Source organism: Macaca thibetana, chromosome 6 (genome assembly GCF_024542745.1).
Source record: "Macaca thibetana thibetana isolate TM-01 chromosome 6, ASM2454274v1, whole genome shotgun sequence".
In the NCBI taxonomy this organism is placed as follows: Eukaryota; Metazoa; Chordata; class Mammalia; order Primates; family Cercopithecidae; genus Macaca; species Macaca thibetana.
Genome location: NC_065583.1, coordinates 126,773,660 through 126,793,272, shown reverse-complemented (window position 1 = coordinate 126,793,272; position 19,613 = coordinate 126,773,660). Strand labels below are relative to the sequence as shown.

Genomic DNA, 19,613 nt, shown 5'->3' with positions numbered 1-19,613 from the left:
GATGGTGGCAGGTAGGCCCGTATGTTTTTTGAATTAATACCGGGGCAACCTAATCTGTTTTATCTAATTTTTCAGGACCCACCCAGTCCTCCCAAGTCTCTGTTGTGGGAATTAAGGACCAGTCTCCAAACCCCGAGGTCCTCTCCACTTTTCTACTCCCTGCACACCTTTTCTTTCACTCACTCTTTTAAGTCCTGTCCTCATGCCCAACTCCACTCCTAGACAGAGATATCCTTTCAAAACTCCAGACTACTCTCTACTTCCACATTCCCCATAGTACTCAACGCATCCACCTAGACACCTCTGGTACTTACAGCTTTCTTCTACTCCAACCTCCCACCCTAAAACACGCAACCTTTCCTCATCCCCTATCTGTACTTCACCCCACTGTTTGGGATACTTCTACACTCTCAGTCACAGAACATGACACCCCCGTCCACATTACCCTTAAAGAGCCCACCCAGTTCCTATCACAGAAGCAGTATCCAATCCCCCAAGCAGCTCCTCTAGGCCTAAAGTCTATCATTTCTCGCCTCCTCATCAATGACTTACTCCGCCCAACAAGCTCCCCTTTTAACACACCAGTTCTACCTGTTAAAAAGCCCGATGGAACTTCTCCCTTAGTCCAGGACCTCAGGCTCATTAACCAGGCTATACTCCCAGTATGTCCCATAGATCCTAACCCATATACTTTACTTTCTGCAATTCCCTCTAACACCACCCATTTTTCTGTTCTAAAACTAAAGGATGCTTTTTTCACAATTCCTTTACACCTTGCTTCCCAAAACCTCTTTGCCTTTACGTGGGAAAACCCCACACCAACATTTTGTGTCAGCTCACCTGGTGCATACTACCTTAAGGTTTTAGAAACTGCCCCCACCTTTTTGGACAGGCCCTTGTTCATGACCTCTGTACCTTATCCCTAAAACTGTCCACTCTCCTTCAATATGTTGATGATCTGCTCCTATGTAGCTCTCTCAAAAGGACTGCAATGCCCATACTATCTCTCTTTTAAATTTCCTGACAGAGCGGGGGTACTGGGTCTCCCCTTAAAAGGCACAAATATGCACCACTTTAGTCACCTATCTAGGCCTAGCACTTACTCCATGAACCTGAGGGCTCACAACTGACCGCATATCCCTCCTCCAATCCTTCCTGCCTCCATAGACTAAACAAGAAATTCTCTCTTTTCTAGGACTAGAGGGATATTTTAGACTCTAGGTTCCCTCCTTTGCTCTATTTGCCAAACCATTATACCAAGCCACTAAAGGCCCTCTCCAGGAGCCTTTAAACCCTGCACAGACTATTACCCAACCTTTCCATCTACTGCAGAAGGCTCTCACCTCAGCGCCTGTCCTCACTCTCCCAGACCTCACCAAACATTCCTCCCTTTATACTGATGAACAGCATGGAGATGCACTAGGTGTTCTAACTCAGTCTAAGGGATCCACCCTTCAAGTTGTTGCCTACCTCTCCAAACAATTCAAAGTCACAGTCTTCAGATGGCCTGCCTGCCTCCAAGCATTGGCGGCAGCTACTGTCCTCACCCTTGAAAGCCTAAAACTATCTCTTCATGCCAACCTAACAGTTTAGTCAACCCTTAACATCAAAGACATGCTAGCTCACCGCAGTGTACTAAGTCTCATCTGCCCCACGGCTCCTCCAACTATATGCTCTATTCATAGAAACTCCCCACATCACCGTGCTAACCAGTTCCCATCTAAACCCGGCCATAATCTTACCTGAAGCTACAACAGCCAAAGACCCTACATGCTTCTGTGTGAACAATGTTCAAACCTTTCTCATACCTTTTCCAAACCTAACAGACCAATCCCTTCCAGGTGCCTCCTTTACTTGGTTTGTAGATGGCAGTTCCTTCCTACATAAAGGATGCCAGCATGCCGGCTATTCTGTAGTGTCACCCCAACACTATTGAAGCCAAGCTGCTCCTCCTAGGCACCACCTCCCAAAAAGCTGAACTCATCACCCTCACTCAAACTCTAGCAGCCAGACAACAGATCAACATATATTCAAATTCTTGTTATGTGTTCCACATAGTACACTCACACTTGTCCATCTGGAAAGAACAGGGTTTTCTAACTGCAAAAAACACTCCTGTCATAAATGGCTCTCTTGTCAGCAAACTACTTCAAGCTGCCAGGCTCCCACAGAAAGTTGCCTTCATTCATTGCAGGGGTCACCAAACCCCAGACAATACTATATTAGCTGGAAATGTGCTAGCAGATCATGTAGCCAAACAAGTAGTCCTACAATGCATGCAAGCCCAGTTTCTGTCCCTTTCCTTGTTCTTTCCTCTTTATTCCTCAGAAGAAAAGGAAGACTTCCAAGCCCAAAACATTCAAAAGCAAGGACCATGGCATGTCAAGGAAGGGTGCTTCATTCTTCCTCACTCTCAAAGCCTTCCTCACTTCCAAAGCTTCAACTCTTTCCATGTTGGTTACAAACCTCTCTTGCAACTTCTCCACCATATTCTCACTTGTCCTTACTTTTCCAGCCGTGTTTGAGAAATTACCCAGTCCTGCTCTATCTGGCACTCACACAAGGGCTCCCTCCGGCCACTGCCTTTTCCTACCCACCAAGCCTGGGACCAGGTACCTAGCAAGATTGGCAAGTATACTTCACTCACATGTGGCCTGATAAATGGCTCCACTATCTTCTAGTCTTTGTCTGTACTTTCTCTGGATAGGTAGAAGCATTCCCAACAACTTCAGAAGGTGCAAATGTCATCACACAATCTCTCATCATGCATATAATTCCCCATTTTGGTCTCCCAACATCCATCCAGTCTGATAACAGGCCCACCTTCATCAGCCAAATTACCCAAGGCGTCTCTACATCCTAAGGTATAAAATGGGTTCTCCACATACCCTATAGGCCTCAATCTTCAGGCAAATTGAAAAAAATAACTGTCCTTAAAGCCCAACTCAGCAAGTTCACTCTAGAAAACTGCCAGTTGTGGACAAAAAAAAAAAAAAAAAAAAAAAAAAAAATCTCCCTTTCACCCTCATGAGACTCCACTCAACACCAAAATCACCCTCTTTTTAAAGTCCCTTTGAAATCATGTATGGCCAGACTTTTGTCTTAGGGCCTCCACCCTTAGCAGACTCTGAGCCACTCGGGAGTTACCTCCTCTCCTTAATCCAGACACGGTCTTTCATTCATGAAGCAGCAAATGAGGCTGTGCCCCTCCCTGTCAACACCTTCTTGTCCTCTCAACATAACTGTCTTGTAGGACAGACGTGTTTATCTTCCAACCTGACCCTCACAAAAAGCTACAACTGAAGTGGACAGGCCCCTACACTAATACTCAGCATGCCAACTGCAGTGAGAGTCCAAGAACTCCCTCACTGGGTCCATCGCACATGAGTCAAGCTCATGCCCAAGGTTACTCCTTCCTCCGAAACATTAACAGCAGGCAACACCCTCAGTGTCCCTGTATATAATAACCTAAACAACAACAACAAAAGGATCCTTAAAGGTAGAAAGAAGCCAAAGATGGCAATAGGAAGAATGGCCTCCACAGCAGATCATCGAATATTACAGTCTTGCCACTTGGGCTGAGGATGATTCATGGGGTTATGGCAACTGCCATATATATGCTAAATAGAAGAATTAGACTAAAGGTGATTCTAGAGATAATCACCAACCAAACCGCCTCAGCCCTGGAAATGCTTGTGTAATAACAAAGCCAAATGCATGTGGCAATTTATCAAAACAGGCTGGTACTAGACTACTTATTAGCAGAAGAAGGTGGGGCCTGTGGTAAGTTTCATATCTCCAATTGTTGTCTTAACATAGACGATAACAGAAAAGCAGTACTAGAAATTGCTTTAAACATCAGAAAAGTAGCCCCTGTACCAGTCCAAACCTGGAAGGGATTGGACCCAACAAATCTTCCAGGAAGGTGGTTCTCTAATTTAGGAAGATTTAAAACGCTGGTAGGGACAGTAGTCTTCATCACTGGGTTCTTCCTGTTTCTCACCTATGTTATCCCACTAATAATAAAAGCCATTAAAATTCTTGTTGAAACTGCAGTTAGCTGCCAGACAATCTAAATGATGTTCCTGCTACAGCGACACAATGGATACCAACCTATCTCTCAAGAATACCCCAAAGTTAAGTTTATCTTTTTCCAAGGTGCCCACGCCACTCCTATGTCACATTTAAAGTAATGACAAAGCCATCCCTTTTCCCTTTTCGATAACCAAATAGACAGGAATGAAAGATTATCCCCGGGGCCTGAAAGCTTAAGGGAATGAATAACTCCTCCCTTCTCAGGCCCAGTTCCAAGGTGTAAGACCACTTGTGCCAGCAGCAAGCATCAGCAAGATAGCAAAAGCAAGAAGAGAGCTAGCCAGAAGACACGTACTCCTGAAGATCAAGAGAGACTCCATTTGGGTACTGCGTAGCAGTTACATCAGACTGAGACACTTCCTGTTTACAGGAGACTATAAAACTCCTGCCCCATCCTCATTTGAGGGTGATGCCATTTTAGGCCTCAGCCCGCCTGCACCCAGATCCTCATTAAAACAGCATGTTGCTCCACACCACCTTGCGTTGCTTGTTGGTGCACTCTTGGGCTTCAACCCGACACAAGAGCCCTGCAGCTAGTTCCTGGGTATGGAAGGGATACTAAGGCAGGTACATTTCTGGGAGACATGCTAGATGTGCCCTTGGAAAAATGTTTGTAATTCCTTTTCCAGAAAAACAAACAAACAAACAAATGTTTTGTTTTGTTGACTGAGCTGAGTAATGCCAGGCTAGTGGCTTTTTTTTTTCTTTTTCTTTCTTGAGATGGGATCGCACTGTGTTGCCCAGACTGTAGTGCAGTGGTGCAATCACGGCCCACTACAGCCTCCTACCTCAGCCTCCCAAGTGGCTGGGACTGCAGGCAAGTGCCACCACCCTCAGCTAATTGTTTTTGTATGTTTTGTAGGGACAGGGTTTTGTCACGTTGTTCAAGTAGGTCTGGAACTCCTGGGCTCAAGTCGTCCACTTTCTTTGGCCTCCCAAAGTGCTGGGATTACAGGTGTGAGCCACCGTACCTGGCTACTGGCTTCTTGTGGTAAATGGTCCCCTACAGCCCTGGAGGTCAGACCCTGCACAGCCCCTGTAACTTCACACCTTGGCTTTGTTCTTCATAGCAGAGTAGGGAGCAGGAAATATCAGAATTCCAAGAATTAGGAGGGTGAAGTCCTAATCCTGCTGTTCCCTCTGCACAAGGTCATCTTGGTTCTTTCTATTATTTTGGCTTCTGTTTCCTCATACGGACAATGAGGATTGAAATTGATCTGTGGTTTTCAAACAGGGTTCCAGGGAAATCTGGCAGAGGTACCTCAGGAGTGAGGGGGCCCCATACCCTTCCCTGTTTCATCTAAAAACAGGGAACTCTTTTCCCAGGTGGCTGCTGAAGATGGTGTAGGGGCAAGGCCTGGAGCTCTGTGGTTGAAGCCATCTCCTGGGCTTCCTGACTGCCATGGTGGCTAAGCTGGCTGGAAGGTGGTGGTCATATGCTGCAGGGGCATTAACATTTCTGGCAATGTCTACAGAAACAAGTTGAAGTACCTGGCCTTCCTCTGCAAGGGGATGAACAGCAACCCTTCCTGAGACATCTACCACTTCCTGGCCCCACCACTTCCTGGTCCCCACCACTTCCTGGCCCCCAGCTTCATCTTCCAGCAGACTGCGAGGCATGCTGCCTCACAAGACCAAGGAGGCCAGGCCTCCCTGGACCCTTCAAGGTGTTTGACAGCATCCCAACACCCTATGACAAGAAAAAACAGGTGGTGGTTCCTGCTGCCCTCAAGCTAGAAGTGCCAGACAGTCACAGCCACCCTGAAGGAGAAGAGGAAGGAGAAGACCAAGATCCACTACTGGAAAAAGAAACAGCTCATGAGGCTATGGAAACAGCCGAAAAGAACGTGGAGAAGAAAACTGACAAATATACAGAGGTCCTCAAGACCCACGGACTCCTGCTCTGAGTCCAATAAAGACTGTTTATTCCTCAAAAAGTAAATAATTCAATCAATAAAGCCGACAATAAAACCAAAAGGCAAAGTTGCAAGATCAACTTATTTTTAACTTTTATGTGTTGAGCTACTGTAAGCTTCATTTGTGTTAGACTTAACAGCAATTAGCTATACACAACATAAACATTGTTCTGAAAAATAAAAAATATAGATAGATAGATTTATCTCCACAACTCATAATTGGGAGTCTTATACCCAGGAGGCTTTGTTACAAGGTATTTTATCCTGTTAGGAAATATTTCCCTTTAATTTTATAGTAAGCAGAAAAATTTATGGTTGGGGTGGATGCAAAAGTGACACATAATAGTTTAGAAGGCAACTAAAATTGTTTTACCAGCTGTTTAGGCATTTTTTTTTTACCATCTTTTTGATTTGGAGGGTTTGATCTTGACCCAATTTTATTCCTCAAAACAGTCTCTTACAATCTTATGTACCCACCTCTTCCACGATAGTACCTGGGCCTAGAGGGAGGCAGCTTGTAGAGTTTTGGCTGCAGAGCATTAGCAGTGAAACAGGTCTGGGGTCAGCGGGATGCCAAATGAGGGAGATTCATATTTCTGGTTTTCAGAATACCGTGATTTTGGTTTCCTTGGAAGTAAAACAAGGAGAGATAAGTAACATTTATAGTTTGACAGTTATAAGAGTAATTCATATGTTAGAACAGAAAAAGAAACCTATTTCATTAGAGCACCAATGACAAATATACAGAAAAATTATAATCTGGTACCTTCTAGAGGATTATTGTAGCCAAGAAAGAATGAATTAATCTGCACCTAAAAAGTTAAGGCTGAAATCTAGTATTGAATGTCACGCTTTTCCCTTAAAACAATTTTTTTTTAACTATTACTGAACTCATGCAGACAACTATACTGTTATAAAATTACAATCTAAATTTTGGAGAATTCAGAAAGGTAAATTCGCTTACAAAAACATACTTTACCCAAATAACTTAAAAAAAAAAAAAAAAAAAAAAAAGATTTTCCTGACCCTCCTTTAACCACGGCAGCAGCTTTTAAGACAAGATGTATGTTTACCTTGGAAATGTTATTTACAAACCAGATAGACATATAGAATTTAGCAGCTTTTCACAATTAGTCCTAGGAAAAAGGCTCTCTACTTATTAGGTAGCAAGATTTATGTAAACTATTTTTTATTTGATCATGGAACTCTTTGGGAAACATTTTTTCCATTAGTATAGGGGTAGCTTCAGTTAACATTTCATAGCAAGGTAGTAAATGCCTCATCAAGTAGAACTTATCTAGCTCAGTTGGTGTTATTGAAAAGTACTCATAGTTTTTGCCATCAGCCCCGATAAATGTGTTACACAAAAGGCTATGCAGTGGAGGATTTACATGAGCAGACTGACAGGTCTTCAGTTTTATAGTAATAGAAAGGGGAAAACATCCCTCAATTAGATATAGTAATCATTTTCATAAGATATTTAGGTAAAGGGGGTTACAGCTACCTTACATAAAGTGTGTCTAAACATTTTATACTTCTATTAACCTATAAGTTTTTATGTTCTGGTCCCAGGAAGCCCTTTTTGTTTTTGCCCTAGATAATTTTACCTTTTCTTGTGAAAAGGGTTTGGGTTCTCATCAGGGAGTTTCATCTGTAAGACTCATGAGGGGCAGCAGACTTGATAAGGCTTCTTAAACAGATCTATGATTCTGTGGGAGGGGTACCCATGCAAAAGGGGCCCTCTTAACCCCCAAATTTGCCATGACCCAGGTAATAGACCTATTTGGTGGGAGGATAGTCCAGTTATCATAAAGCTAGTCCAACATGGCTTGCATATGAAACTTATTAACTGCTTCATCTGGGGTATTTCACTTGGTATTTTATAGGGAGAGTTGGGCAGTCCCCTTCTCAAGGCAAGTGGACCTTGTAATGGCATTATCTGTTCTACTAGGCTGATAGCTTTCTCAGGAATAACCCCCTGTGCATTTGGATCACATATACTCAGTAATCATTCAGTAATGAACTGTGGGTCCTGCAGTAATCCAGGCAAGCTCCTAAGTTCTCTGGCATTTAAAATTAAGAATTTGGTCCTTAAAGTGGTTATTTTTACAATCCACCATTTTTAAAGAAACTGAATGATACCAATCTAAAAATGGAACAATTCCTTGCATTACACCCTTTGGTTTTTAATAGTTACTTGGTTTTACTGTTCTCCCATATCAACTATTTTCTTGGTAACCACAGGGCTCAGAGTTAACTTTTGATGCCCTGGCTTGTGTTTTTCTAATTTATTTCATTTTATCTGTATAATTTTCTTCATTATAAAGCAACTCTTAAATAGTTTCTTAACAAAAAAAGTAACATATTTTTGAGAATTAACATCCTTGTGTTTATAAAATTCTAACAAAGGCACATTTCATGCTTTTACTATTTTAACTTTTTAGTAACCCAAATTTCTGTGGGAAAAAGAAAACAAGCATTTAAACATGACTTTAAGGTTTTTAAATTACTGGACAATTTTGAGATTAAATTTAGCAAACTAATTTTTACCAAAGATTACCAAAGTAATGTAAATTAAAAAACATCTGAGCTAGCTTTTACTAATCTGAAAAGCATTTACATTTTTGTAAGTTAATTGATTAGAGGTTTTTCATGCAGTTAGGTATTGAAATATCACCTCTACATGACACATATAAAGTTAGAGATATAACAGGCATGCACAAGAAAAGACATGTTCAAAACATACCTTATTTGCCTGATTTTAGAAACAATTTTTCTCCCTTACTGCAGATAATTAGTAAAGTTACAGGAGCCAAAAAAAAGGTGAAGGAGAGAGTCATCATTCAAGACCTTTTCAAAAGAGAAAGCTTGTCACTTTTAAGATACCAACCTGAAGAATGTTAAAAAAACAGATTATGGCATTTAAAAATTTTTAAATATCTTGTATTAAAAATAACTCTATTTGTCATAAAATTTTGTTTTAAGCAATTATTTAGTTTTGTATTTGTGCATTTTTAAATATTTATTTCTTATTATTATTATCCTTTAAGTTCTAGGGTACATGTGCATAACGTGCAGGTTTGTTACATATGTATACTTGTGCCATGTTGGTGTGCTGCACCTATCAACTCGTCAGCACCCATCAACTCGTCATTTACATCAGGTATAACTCCCAATGCAATTCCTCCCCCCCCTTCCCCGTGATAGGCCCCGGTGTGTGATGTTCCCCTTCCTGAGTCCAAGTGATCTCATTGTTCAGTTCCCACCTATGAGTGAGAACATGCGGCGTTTGGTTTTCTTTTCTTGCGATAGTTTGCTGAGAATGATGGTTTCCAGCTGCTTCCATGTCCCTTCAAAGGACACAAACTCATCCTTTTTAATGGCTGCATAGTATTCCATGGTGTATATGTGCCACATTTTCTTAATCCAGTCTGTCACTGATGGACATTTGGGTTGATTCCAAGTCTTTGCTATTGTGAATAGTGCCACAATAAACATATGTGTGCATGTGTCTTTATAGCAGCATGACTTATAATCCTTTGGGTATATACCCAGTAATGGGATGGCCGGGTCATATGGTACTCCTAGTTCTAGATCCTTGAGGAATTGCCATACTGTTTTCCATAATGGTTGAACTAGTTTATAATCCCACCAACAGTGTAAAAGTGTTCCTATTTCTCCACATCCTCTCCAGCACCTGTTGTTTCCTGACTTTTTAATGATCGCCATTCTAACTGGTGTGAGATGGTATCTCATTATGGTTTTGATTTGCATTTCTCTGATGCCCAGTGATGATGAGCATTTTTTCATGTGTCTGTTGGCTGTATGAATGTCCTCTTTTGAGAAATGTCTGTTCATATCCTTTGCCCACTTTTTGATGGGGTTGTTTGGTTTTTTTCTTGTAAATTTGTTTGAGTTCTTTGTAGGTTCTGGCTATTAGCCCTTTGTCAGATGAGTAGATTGCAAAAATTTTCTCCCATTCTGTAGGTTGCCTGTTCACTCTGATGGTAGTTTCTTTTGCTGTGCAGAAGCTCTTTAGTTTAATTAGATCCCATTTGTCAATTTTGGCTTTTGTTGCCGTTGCTTTTGGTGTTTTAGACATGAAGTCCTTGCCCATGCCTACGTCCTGAATGGTATTACCTAGATTTTCTTCTAGGGTTTTTAGGGTATTAGGTCTAACATTTAAGTCTCTAATCCATCTTGAATTAATTTTCATATAAGGAGTAAGGAAAGGATCCAGTTTCAGCTTTCTACTTATGGCTAGCCAATTTTCCCAGCACCATTTATTAAATAGGGAATCCTTTCCCCATTTCTTGTTTTTCTCAGGTTTATCAAAGATCAGATGGCTGTAGATGTGTGGTATTATTTCTGAGGACTCTGTTCTGTTCCATTGGTCTATATCTCTGTTTTGGTACCAGTACCATACTGTTTTGGTTACTGTAGCCTTGTAGTATAGTTTGAAGTCAGGCTCCTGGTCACCCAGGGGTGCCTTTCAGCCAGGAGGAGCAAATGTCCTTTCTCTTTGGAGATGAAAAACTTAGTCTCTCATTTATCTGTGAAAGCAACAGTTCCATTCCTCATGCAAATGCACACAGAAAAACCAAATCAAGATAAATTTTAGGAGAAAAAGCAATAGAGAATTCCCTTTAGAATGCATCTCCAAACTCAATTATGATCCTTAAACATTTTCCTAGGAGAAAACCAGCTCAGAATAAATCAAAGACTATCAACTAGGGGGGTCCAGGGCTCAGGAGGGCTTACCAGTTCCACCAGAGGAGAAACTCGAAGTTGGACAGGCTTCAGTGGGCCCCGCTGGTACCTTAGCTCCGAGTTTGGGCAACTCCTTGTGAGTCCTTAGTCTTCTCTGAGGCCCCATGTGTTTTGGCACCAAATTATTGTTGATGTAAAGAGTCGAATTCTGTAAGACATTTTAAGGGATTTATTCTGAGCCAAACCCTCAGGAGGTCCTGAGAACATGTGTCCAAGGTGATTGGGGTAGAACTTGGTTTTATACATTTTAGGAGGCATGAGACATCAATCAAATACATTTAAGGAATACATTGGTTTGGTTTAGAAAGGTGGGACAACTCAAATCAAGGGCTTCCAGGCTATAGGTAAATTTAAACATTTTCTGGTTGACAATTGGTTGATTTATCTGAAGACCTGAAATCAATAGAAAGGAAGGGTTCAGGTTAAGATCAAGGATTGTGGGGAATACATTTTATTGTGCCAAGGAAGCTCTCAGACAGTAGACTTCAGAGAGAGAAGGTTGTAAAATATTTCTTATCTGACTTAAAAGGGTACCTGGCTCTAAAATGATTATCCCCTGGGTCTGGAAAGGAAGGAAGGAAATCAAGGAGGAAATGGGATTCTCTATAGAATGTGGATTTTTCCCACAAGAGGCTTTGTGGGGCAAATTCAAGGTATGGTAAGGAAATATATTTTGGGGTAAAACATTTTGATTTTGTTTCTTGTTATGCCAGAGTTAGGTTGGAAAGTAAGTCATGATATGCAGGGTCAGCCCATCTGATGAGAATTTATGGTTTTTAGGGCATCACTCCCCAGACCCCTTAGATAATAATTTGGCCAACATAAAGAAAAATCAGAGCTTACTCCTCAAAGTGAAGAAAATAATTCAGAGGCAAACTTGCTGCAGAGAAATCATGAAATCAGATAATCTGACTTAAGTTTGTATTCCAAGTTCTTATTTTGCTTCAGCTAGTCTTGAATTTGATTATAAATCTGTGTTGGGGGCTATTTTAAGTGACTACATATATTTTGAACATACTACTGTTCAAAATATGCTTGAAATAAAATTTTAGAAAGTTTAATAGTACTTCAAAGTGTAACATAAAGTAATGTTTATTCATGAATACATATTTAGGGTTAATAAAATAAGGAAAAGCCTTAATAAAAGATTCTACATTTGCAAAGATACTAAGTGTAATTGTGAAGCAAAGATTGAGATTATTTTGAAGTCAAAACAATGTCTTGATTTTCGAAACATAAAGATCACTATTGAAGACGTTTCTATGCAGATCATTTCAAACGAAGCACAGAAAGGAAAAACATTATTTAGTTTGGGATTCTCTAAGGAAGTTAAAAAATATATACTGGAAATTATACAAATCAGAATTTGTGAATTATTGTTTGAGTTATCCAAATGCAACAGCAATACTGGGACATGTTGTTGGGAGGATCTCAGAGAACGAAAAGAGGAAGAAAGAGATAAAAAAGAGTAAAGAAATGAGTAGTCATCACTCAGCCAGCTCATGGAGTCTTTGTGCTTCAGTGAGTCCAGATCCAAGAAAGCTATTGCCTGTCCTATCACTCAAACTCACAAAGGCTCAGTTCCTGAAGACCTAAAGCAGATGTATCATACTTGTGACAGATCCTGAATAGCTTGTGCTTCCTGAGAGGGGATCAGGAATGTTTCCAGAGTAGCTTTTTGTTTGTTGGTTTGTTTTTTGAGATGGAGTCTGGCTCTGTCACCCTGGCTGGAGTGCAGTGGTGTGATCTTGGCTCACTGCAACCTCTGCCTCCCAGGTATAAGCAATTCTCCTGCCTCAGCCTCCCAAGTAGCTGGGATTATAGGCACCTGCTGCCGTGTCCAACTAATTTTTTTTTTTTTTTTTTTTGAGACACGGTCTCTCTCTGTCATCCAGGCTGGAGTGCAGTGGCACAATCTCAGCTCACTGCAACCTCTGCCTTCCGAGTTCAAGCGATCCTCCTGCCTCAGCATCCTGAGTAGCTAGGATTACAGGCACCACACTAGGCTAATTTTTGTACTTTGCGTAGAGACAGGATTTTGCCATGTTGCTCAGGCTGGCGTGGAACTCCTGGGCACAAGTGATTCACCCGCCTCAGCCTCCCAAAGTGTTGGGATTACAGGCATGAGCCACCGTGCCCAGTCCAGCTAATTCTTCTATTTTTAGTAGAGATGGGGTTTTACCATGTTGGCCAGACTAATCTCAAACTCTTGACCTCAAGTTCGTCCACCTCAGCCTCCCAAAGTGCTGGGATTACAGGCATGTGCCACTGCACCCAGCCTCCAAAGTAGCTTTTATTGACTTTATTTTGCTTTTCTCACCAGCCTTAATATAAGTATTGGTATTTAGGTGATAGGATTCCTACAGTTGACATGTATGTTGTTGGCATCCCAGTTTGTACTGGTTTGCACATTTTATTCCCAGTTTAAAAGCAAGAGAGAAAGAAAGAGACTTAAAATTCAGTCATCAAGTGATTGAAAATAAAATGAAGTCCATTCCACCTAAATACCTACTATATTCACAGATATGGTTTGGCTCTGTGTTCACACCCAAATGTCACCGTGATAATCTCTGCATGTCAGGGGCAGGACCAGGTGGAGGTAATTGGATCATAGAGGCTGTTTTCCCATGCTGTTTTTGTGATAATGAGTGAGTCTCACGAGACCTGGTGGCTTTATAACCATCTGGCATTTCCCCTGCTTGCACTCATTCTCTCTCCTGCTGCCCTGTGAAGAGGTGCCTTCATGATTGTAAGTTTCATGAGGCTTCCCTAGCAGTCTGGAACTATGAGTCAATTAAACCTCTTTCCTTTATAAACTACCTAGTCTCAGGCAGTTCTTTATCACAGCATGAGAATAACTAATACATTTATAAACCACCTACAAATGGATTCATCAATTGATTGCTTGAAACTGACAGCTATGTTCTTTGTCATTTGTGGTGGTGACTAAAATTTACCACCTGGATGCCTCTTCAATGAAGAAATCATTGCCTCAGCTACGGTTTGGTTCCTTCAATGAAGGACAGTTGACAGCTAATAACAACTTCTTGATACAGGAGCATAAAGGCTTGGCTATTTTGGCCTGATGAGGAATACCTCTCAAGGACCTTTCTGGCTTTAAAGTTCCTCAGGCCTTCATCACAACTTGACTTGTCCCTTGGATAAGTGTTGATTCCAGCATAGTCCTTAGTAAATATCCTGCACACTAAACTCAGTCCCAGAGTCTCCTTCCAGGAGAACTGAACATGTACTCATAATAGATTCACATTTATGGGGCTTTCCTTTGTCTTACAGAAGCAGACAACGTGAAAAAATGCATGCCCTTAGTAAGGGGCAGTTCATCCTTCCCTATGAAAATTATCCAACTTTCCTAAATTTATTGGCCACCCAAGCTCTCAGTGTCTCTACTTTGTGCTTCTGCTTGAATATTGTGGCAGGCAAAGTCATTACTGTGATTAATTTAGTTAAAGTGGGACAGGAAATGGAGATGTCTTTGGAACTACCAGTATAATAAAAGTCTTTTAAGTATTTTAACATAATAGAGAAAGAAAGTAATCTCTCTGATCTGCATGAAAAGCTGTGCTGGAGAGCTTTTATATGGCCACATTCTCCAAGTCAGGCTATACTGATTAAAAAAAAAAAAAAAAAGAATAAAGGTGTTAATGAGCCTAAATCCAACTGTTCTGTGAATCTGAGCTAATTGGGTGACAAACACAAGTTTGTATGCACCAAGAGAAAGAGAGAGAATCAGAGAGAGGGGAACAAAGAGAGAAAAGAAGGAAGGAAGAAAAAAAGGACAGAAGAAAGAAGGAAGGGAGGGAAAGAAGAAAAGAAAAATGGGTGGGGGGAATAAAGAAAACACCAAAAGTTCTAACACCCTCAAAATTTCAAAAGAAGTCATAACCCCAAATGCCTAAACAATCAAGGAATTGGTGTAAATGTATGACATGGGCTAAGTATGTGATCAGCACAGAATGTCAGGGACTGTGGCAAAGTAGAAATTGACAGCCCCATCCAAAAGGAGCAGCCACTTTTTACCTCCAGCCCACTGCTTTCTTGGAATAAAATAGAGGAAGCCTTGCCAGGTCTTTCAATTTTGTTAAAGAAGACATCAACTCAGAATTTTTATAAGGTTTTTTTGGCTTACAAAATATCCTGAAATCCACAAAAAGTGCCTTTACAGGCCAGATGTTGCCCCGGAGCTGTAGTTTGCAAATCCTTTCAGAATACTGATTATAATATACTGGTGACCTTTTGATCACATGTTTCTTAAGGCATATGCAAATCAATCTTTGTGAATGTTATCATATTTTAAATCACAAGAATTTCACTATTCAATATAAACTCCTTAAAGATGTACCTGTTTGGTAAGTTTATTTTTATTTTTATTTTTTAAAGTAAAATGTCTTCATGCTGTAGTGGGATTACTTGTGGATCCCTTGGATAGACCAATCAGAAAAGAAGTAGTCACATTTCTAATGTAATGACATATAATGCAAAATCCATCTGGTGTGGAGAGGGGCAGATTGAAGGGGCATTCAATAAACCAAAGAGTTTACCTTATGCAGAATATTTCTCTCATTTTCTATTTCTAGATGTAATATCACTTCCAAAACATCATTAACAATAACTCATTAGTCGAGCTAAAACCAAACTATTCAATGTCTTGAAACAGCATAATCTATTTTTAAATTGAGATATTATTCACGTAACCATAAGATACATCCTGTTACAGTGTACAATTCAGTGGTTTTTAGTATATTCGCAAAGCTGCATAGCCATCACCACTAACTAATTTCAGAACATTTTCATCACCTGCCCCCACTACCCTGAAAAAGAAAAAAAAAACTAGGCTTATTAGCAGTCACTCCCCTTTTCCTTTGCTCCCAGCCCCTGGAAACAACTAATCTACTTTCTGTCTCTACAGATTTGAGTATTCTGAACATTTCATATAAATGGAATTATATATTTGTCCTTTTGTGTCTGTCTTCTTTCACTTAGCAAAATGTTTTCAAGGCTTATCTGATTGTGGCATTAATCAGGCCAGTTGACCTTTGAACAATATAGGAGTTAGGGGCACTGAGCTTTGGCACTGTCAAAAATTTGAGTATATCTTTTGACTTCTCCAAACTTAATTACTAATAGCCTGCTGTTGACCAGATGTCTTTCTGATATCATAAACAATAGAAACAATATACTGCATGTTAAATGTATTACACAATACAATTGGTAAAATATATTTATCTTACAATAAAATAAGCTAGAAGAAGGAAAATGTTATTAAGAAAATCACAAGGAAGAGAAAATGTATTTACTATTCATTAAGTGGAAATGGGTCATCATAAAGTTCTTCATCCTTACTGTCTTCATATTGTCTGAGGAGAAGGGGCAAGAGGAGGGATTGGTCTCATTTCAGGAGTGTCAGAGGTGGAAGAAAATTTGTGTACAGGTGGACCCTCACAGTTCAAACATGTGTTGTTTGAGGGCAAAGTGTACTTCATTCTTTTTTTATGGCTGAATAATATTCTGCTGTATGGCCATACCACATTTTATTTATCCACTCAATTGTTGATGGACATTTGGATGGTTTCTGCTTTGTGGCTATTATTAATAACCTGAGAACATTTGTATACATGTTTCCATGAAGATATATGAATTCATTTCTCTTGGCTATATACTTAGGTATGGAATTGCTGGGTCATATTCAGTCAGGAGTTTTTTCTGCTGATGCGTTCCTGGTCTTGCTAACTTCAAAGAACGAAGCTGCACTTCGTGGTGAGTGTTCACAGTCCAAAAAGAGTCCATGGACCAGGATAGTGAGCAGCAGTGCAGTTTATTGAACAAAGTGAAAGGAAAGCTTCCACATGGTGGAAGGGGACCCAAAAGGGTTGCTGTTGCTGGTTCGGGTGGCTAGGGCTTATATTCCTGTGTTACCCTCTCTTCTTCCTTTCTTTTTGTCCATTGAGAGTGGTTCTTTTTTCAATCCTCCATCGGAGTGGTTAATTTTGAATCCTTCACTTGAATGGTTAAGAACTCAAACCCTGAGTCACAGGGGTCTTTTGCAAAAGTCCTCAAACCAGCCCAGGAAGTCCTGCCAACTCCACCCCTCAGTCCCCCCTCTCAATAGGAGAGCCCAACTGTTGTTGGGGTGTGGGACAATGACCACTATAACTGCTTCCTGCTGAATAGGGGCATAGAAGAGACCCTGCAGCTGAGGTTTCCTCATGAGAGGTGGTTTTGGTGTCAACATCTGGGTATGGGCTGGCAGGCCAGTCTAGGGGTCCTTGATAATAGGTGCTGGTTGAAGGCATCCGAGGTTCCATCTGCAGTACCATTTGTAGTTTCATTGATTCTATTCATGAAGAAATGAAACAGATGAGGGAATTGAAAAGACATGGGCCAAAAATTACTCCTAGAATAATCATAAGGAGGGGACCTAAAAATGGAAGAAACCAGGGGAGAACACACTGTGAGAACCATGAGATAGCTTCGGTTATCCCACCATGTAGTCTGCTGCCTCTATCCTGAAGTGGTTTAATACCATATCTGACTATGCCTGATTTATTGACATAAAAACAACTCTCCTCATTCAGAAAAAGGTATGTCCCTCCCCTTTCAGTAGTGAGGAGATCTAGTCCTTGTTGGTTCTGGAGAACCACAGCTGCTAATGAGTCTATTTGGTCCTGGATTTGAGTAAGTTGGACAGAGATTTCATCTAGACTTTCTCTTAGTTCTTTAGAGCATGTTAAGGACACTGTGAGTCCAGTGATTCTGGTTCATAGGGTGGTAGTAAATCCTAAACCAGCCAATAGAGGAAGGAGCGAGATTGCTCTTGGCTGAAGCTTAGCATGAATGGGCACAGTTACTGCCTCTTCTGAAAAGGAGTAAGTCACAGGAGGTACTGTGTAGGCTAAAGTACAAGTTCCCATCCAGTTGGTGGGGAGGCAAACATAGAAGGATTTCCACACTCAAAGAAAACTCCTTGCCAGGGTTCTATATACCCCAGAGCTGAAAATCTAATAAGGGCTGAGCTTGGTCTGCATTAATTTCTCATTCCCATGATTTGACGGTTCAGGACAAATGGGCCACTCCTAGTGGTTGGAGCTGAATCGAATTTGACAAGGATATATTATGGGGTTCCTCTAAGGCAAACCGAGGGCTAAGTACATTAAGAAAAACTCATGCTCTAGGGACAGGAAGCAGGGAGCAATGGAGTTTTAACCCTTCACCTGTAAGAGAGGGACAAAATCCCAGGAGGAGAATATCCTGGACAAAGGGAAGTCTGCCTCATCAGTAATTGCTTGTTGTCTTGGCCTCTGCTGGGGGAATTATTTGGCTCGGGTTGGTAAATGTTAAGGGATAGGTGACTGAAATAGGATCTCCAAGGAGCTCTTGTTTATTTCCACAAAATGTGGGAGTACCAGTAGTGGTACTGTAGGAATTAGAATATTTGGACTCTAAACCCAAGGCAAGTGTATAGTTGCAGCCAACCACATGTCCCACATCTTGTGATCCTGGGAACACTTGACAGGAGATACGAAGGAGTGCAGGTGAAGAGAAGGAGGTTACTGTGCCCATAAAACCTATGATTGGGATGACTGATATGGTGAATTGTCAGAGAATGGTGGTGGCTGCTTTTAAGGCTGCTTGAGCCATTTCAGGAAAATTGGACCTACCACTAGGATGAAAAAATCCTGGGCCTTTTTAAGTGTTACCTATGTATAAGGTCACAGAGTTTTCCACCCTTATGTTGAGAGGCTGGAACTGCTGTACATAAGGGGAAATTATGGTTCATGCAAACCCATCAGGATGAGTTACTCCAGCTGGGATGTGCTTCAAATGAAAACCAGGAGGACATGTTTATAATTCCCTCAAAGTTAGGGGAAAATATTGAGTGGGAAAAGGTTAAGACTTAGGCAAACGCAGAGAAATTTAGGATATTAGAATACGTTCTGTTTTTAAAACAAGAACTGAGGTAGAGCTTATGAGCACTAATTACTTTCCTGTGCTTTTTCCTTCCAAAAGAAGATACGAAGGTCTTCCAATGGCTCACAGGTGTAAGAAGGTTTGTCTGGCTGACTCTTAGATTCCTAAGCTGATGATTGCGCAGGTTTTTCAGGTTGCCATCCAAGGTTTGATTCGGGTGTGATGGATCCAAGACTCTACTCCAACCACCTTGACTGCAGTTGCAGAGGAGAAGATAACCGAATATGGTCCTTCCCACAGTGGATCTAGGGATGGGGAGTCGGAAGGGAAGGACTTGACTAATACTAGATCCCCAAGATGGAACAATTATTTTCCCTTTTCTCAGTGGCGTCTCTCAGGTAATGTCTTAAGGATTTGTTGGTACTTAGCCAAAGAAGTTATGTCCTTGACTAAGTTGGCAGTTTCTTGATCAAGGAAGAGGTTGTTTGTGAGAAAATGTTGTTCATATAGCATTTCATAAGGACTGAGTCCTATCTTGTGGGGAGAATTTCAGACCCTTAATAATTCTACGGGTAAGATGGTAGTCCATGGGAGGTGAGTTTCTTGTGTTAATTTCCTTAAGTGCATTTTGAGTGTTTCATTCATCTTCTCGACTTTCCCTGAGGATTGTGGTCTCCAGGCATGATGAAGGTGATATTTTATCCCTAGTGTCTTGGAAATTCCCTGAGTCACTGTATCTCTGAAAGCCGGGCCATTATCACTTTGTAAACTAAGGGGAAGTCCAAACCTAGGAATTATTTCAGGAACCAGGGCTTTGATTACCTTCTGGGACTTTTCTATCTCACAGGGGAAGGCTTCAATCCAATTTGTGAAGGTATCAACACAGACTAATAAGTATTGAAGTCC

The 19,613-nt window shown here is 41.0% G+C and overlaps 1 protein-coding gene and 1 pseudogene across 14 annotated transcripts in view; both read left to right on the top strand.

Annotated features, from left to right (window-relative positions):
• Positions 1-19,613, top strand: part of NDUFS4 (NADH:ubiquinone oxidoreductase subunit S4) — a 696,041-nt gene that overhangs the window by 204,647 nt on the left and 471,781 nt on the right. The gene's annotated exons all lie outside the window — the stretch shown is intronic.
• On the top strand, positions 2-6,002 carry LOC126956176 (60S ribosomal protein L13a-like; annotated as a pseudogene).